The following is a 5,227-nucleotide window of genomic DNA, read 5'->3' as shown; positions in this document are numbered from 1 at the left end:
GCAAAGTACAAGATATTAAATTGTACGCAAGGACGTTCGAAAATCCGGAACCGGGACCAGAGTCAACTCTCAACGCTCGACGCAACGGACTAAAAATTACAAGTCAACTATGCACATAAATATAATATAATATTTAAATAATTCTTATAATTATTTATATATTATATAATATATTATAAACCGTCGGCAAGAAAGGCTCCAAACTTGTGTGAGCTGTAAAAGCAAACTCCGCGAGTTGCGGAGTTTGCAGTGCAAAAACTACGCGAGTCGCGGAGCCCCTAATTTTGAAACTGCCTATAAAGCTCGCGCATTCTGATCGTAAAAAAAGAATCCAATATATCCATCCATCTCTCTAAACGTATATATTTATATTTATATTTTAATTTTAATTTTAATCCTAATAATAAGGGTATGTTAGCGAATATTGTAAGGGTGTAAGTCGAAATTCTGTCCGTGTAACGCTACGCTATTTTTAATCATTGTAAGTTATGTTCAACCTTTTTAATTTAATGTCTCGTAGCTAAGTTATTATTATGCTTATTTAATCCGAAGTAATCATGATGTTGGGCTAATTACTAAAATTGGGTAATTGGGCTTTGTACCATAATTGGGGTTTGGACAAAAGAACGACACTTGTGGAAATTAGACTATGGGCTATTAATGGGCTTTATATTTTTTTAACTAAATGATAGTTTGTTAATGTTAATATAAAGATTTACAATTGGGCGTCCCTATAAATTACCATATACACTCAATCGGACACGATGGGCGGGGTATTTATATGTACGAATAATCGTTCATTTAACCGGACACGGGAATGGATTAATAGCCACTAGAATAATTAAAACAGGGGTGAAATTATGTACAAGGACACTTGGTATAATTGATAACAAAATATTAAAACCTTGGGTTACACTCAGTCGACATCCTGGTGTAATTATTAAACAAAGTATTAAAATCTTGTTACAGTTTAAGTCCCCAATTAGTTGGAATATTTAACTTCGGGTATAAGGATAATTTGACGAGGATACTCGCACTTTATATTTATGACTGATGGACTGTTATGGACAAAAACCAGACAGACATATTAAATAATCCAGGACAAAGGACAATTAACCCATGGGCATTGTAGTGACCCGAACTTTTCCATGTTTATATATATTAATTGAGATTGATATTTACATGATTAAATGTTTCCAACATGTTAAGCAATCAAACTTGTTAAGACTTGATTAATTGAAATAGGTTTCATATAGACAATTGATCACCCAAGTTGACCGGTGATTCACGAACGTTAAAACTTGTAAAAACTATATGATGACATATATATGGATATATATATAGTTAACATGATACTATGATAAGTAAACATATCATTAAGTATATTAACAATGAACTACATATGTAAAAACAAGACTACTAACTTAATGATTTTTAAACGAGACATATATGTAACGATTATCGTTGTAAAGACATTTAATGTATATATATATATATATATCATATTAAGAGATATTCATACATGATAATATCATGATAATATAATAATTTAAAATCTCATTTGATATTATAAACATTGGGTTAACAACATTTAACAAGATCGTTAACCTAAAGGTTTCAAAACAACACTTACATGTAACGACTAACGATGACTTAACGACTCAGTTAAAATGTATATACATGTAGTGTTTTAATATGTATTTATACACTTTTGAAAGACTTCAATACACTTATCAAAATACTTCTACTTAACAAAAATGCTTACAATTACATCCTCGTTCAGTTTCATCAACAATTCTACTCGTATGCACCCGTATTCGTACTCGTACAATACACATCTTTTAGATGTATGTACTATTGGTATATACACTCCAATGATCAGCTCTTAGCAGCCCATGTGAGTCACCTAACACATGTGGGAACCATCATTTGGCAACTAGCATGAAATATCTCATAAAATTACAAAAATATGAGTAATCATTCATGACTTATTTACATGAAAACAAAATTACATATCCTTTATATCTAATCCATACACCAACGACCAAAAACACCTACAAATACTTTCATTCTTCAATTTTCTTCATCTAATTGATCTCTCTCAAGTTCTATCTTCAAGTTCTAAGTGTTCTTCATATATTCTACAAGTTCTAGTTACATAAAATCAAGAATACTTTCAAGTTTGCTAGCTCACTTCCAATCTTGTAAAGTGATCATCCAACCTCAAGAAATCTTTGTTTCTTACAGTAGGTTATCATTCTAATATAAGGTAATAATCATATTCAAACTTTGGTTCAATTTCTATAACTATAACAATCTTATTTCAAGTGATGATCTTACTTGAACTTGTTTTCGTGTCATGATTCTGCTTCAAGAACTTCGAGCCATCCAAGGATCCGTTGAAGCTAGATCCATTTTTCACTTTTCCAGTAGGTTTATCCAAGGAACTTAAGGTAGTAATGATGTTCATAACATCATTCAATTCATACATATAAAGCTATCTTATTCGAAGGTTTAAACTTGTAATCACTAGAACATAGTTTAGTTAATTCTAAACTTGTTCGCAAACAAAAGTTAATCCTTCTAACTTGACTTTTAAAATCAACTAAACACATGTTCTATATCTATATGATATGCTAACTTAATGATTTAAAACCTGGAGACACGAAAAATACCGTAAAACCGGATTTACGCCGTCGTAGTAACACCGCGGGCTGTTTAATTAAAAACTATGATAAACTTTGATTTAAAAGTTTTTATTCTGAGAAAATGATTTTTATTATGAACATGAAACTATATCCAAAAATTATGGTTAAACTCAAAGTGGAAGTATGTTTTCTAAAATGGTCATCTAGACGTCGTTCTTTCGACTGAAATGACTACCTTTACAAAAACGACTTGTAACTTATTTTTTCCGACTATAAACCTATACTTTTTCTGTTTATATTCATAAAATAGAGTTCAATATGAAACCATAGCAATTTGATTCACTCAAAACGGATTTAAAATGAAGAAGTTATGGGTAAAACAAGATTGGATAATTTTTCTCATTTTAGCTACGTGAAAATTTGTAACAAATCTATTCCAACCATAACTTAATCAACTTGTATTGTATATTATGTAATCTTGAGATACCATAGACACGTATACAATGTTTCGACCTATCATGTCGACACATCTATATATATTTCGGAACAACCATAGACACTCTATATGTGAATGTTGGAGTTAGCTATACAGGGTTGAGGTTGATTCCAAAATATATATAGTTTGAGTTGTGATCAATACTGAGATACGTATACACTGGGTCGTGGATTGATTCAAGATAATATTTATCAATTTATTTCTATACATCTAACTGTGGACAACTAGTTGTAGGTTACTAACGAGGACAGCTGACTTAATAAACTTAAAACATCAAAATATATTAAAAGTGTTGTAAATATATTTTGAACATACTTTGATATATATGTATATATTGTTATAGGTTCGTGAATCAACCAGTGGCCAAGTCTTACTTCCCGACGAAGTAAAAATCTGTGAAAGTGAGTTATAGTCCCACTTTTAAAATCTAATATTTTTGGGATGAGAATACATGCAGGTTTTATAAATGATTTACAAAATAGACACAAGTACGTGAAACTACATTCTATGGTTGAATTATCGAAATCGAATATGCCCCTTTTTATTAAGTCTGGTAATCTAAGAATTAGGGAACATACACCCTAATTGACGCGAATCCTAAAGATAGATCTATTGGGCCCAACAAGCCCCATCCAAAGTACCGGATGCTTTAGTACTTCGAAATTTATATCATATCCGAAGGGTGTCCCGGAATGATGGGGATATTCTTATATATGCATCTTGTTAATGTCGGTTACCAGGTGTTCACCATATGAATGATTTTTATCTCTATGTATGGGATGTGTATTGAAATATGAAATCTTGTGGTCTATTATTATGATTTGATATATATAGGTTAAACCTATAACTCACCAACATTTTTGTTGACGTTTTAAGCATGTTTATTCTCAGGTGATTATTAAGAGCTTCCGTTGTCGCATACTTAAATAAGGACGAGATTTGGAGTCCATGCTTGTATGATATTATGTAAAAACTGCATTTAAGAAACTTATTTTGTTGTAACATATTTGTATTGTAAACCATTATTTAATGGTCGTATGTAAACAGGATATTTTAGATTATCATTATTTGATAATCTACGTAAAGCTTTTTAAACCTTTATTGATGAAATAAAGGTTATGGTTTGTTTTAAAATGAATGCAGTCTTTGAAAAACGTCTCATATAAAGGTCAAAACCTCGCAACGAAATCAATTAATATGGAACGTTTTTAATCAATAAGAACGGGACATTTCAGGCATAAAACTAAAATCAACACGTCAAACATCATGATTACGGAAGTTTAAATAAGCATAATTCTTTTATTTCATATTTAATTTCCTTTATTTTATATTTAATTGCACTTCTAATTATAGCACTTTTATTTATTGTTATTATATTTAATTGCACTTTTAATTATCGTACTTTTTAATTATCGCAAGTTTATTTTATCGCACTTTTATTATTCGCAATTTCATTATCGTTATTTACTTTACGCTTTAAATTAAGTCTTGTATTTATTTTTATTATTTTACATTTGGTTTTAACTGCGACTAAAGTTTTAAAATCGACAAACCGGTCATTAAACGGTAAAAACCCCCCTTTATAATAATAATATTACTTATATATATATTTGTATTTTTATAAAAGTAAACTAATATAGCGTTAAGCTTTGTTTAAAGATTTTCCCTGTGGAACGAACCGGACTTACTAAAAACTACGCTACTGTACGATTAGGTACACTGCCTATAAGTGTTGTAGCAAGGTTTAAGTATATCCATTCTCTAAATAAATAAATATCTTGTGTAAAATTGTATCGTATTTAATAGTATTTTCTGCTAAAATATAATAGCTATTTTATATACACCTCGCATAACCATCAAGTATTTTTGGCGCCGCTGCCGGGGAATCGCTTACATTTCCGACACGATAAGCAAAGTCTGTAAAACTGAATCTCAAAATTTTTGAACTACTTTTATATATTTAAATACCCTTCGGTTGTTTTCGACGATTCGCGAACAATTATATGTAAATAGATACATATATACTATAACTTGAAAAGGTAACAATGTATTAATTGTTTGATACCGTACATTAAACTTATTG

Source organism: Rutidosis leptorrhynchoides, chromosome 5, assembly GCF_046630445.1.
Source record: "Rutidosis leptorrhynchoides isolate AG116_Rl617_1_P2 chromosome 5, CSIRO_AGI_Rlap_v1, whole genome shotgun sequence".
NCBI lineage: Eukaryota > Viridiplantae > Streptophyta > Magnoliopsida > Asterales > Asteraceae > Rutidosis > Rutidosis leptorrhynchoides.
The sequence above is the reverse complement of the archived record's forward strand: the minus strand, read 5'-3'. Positions refer to the sequence as shown.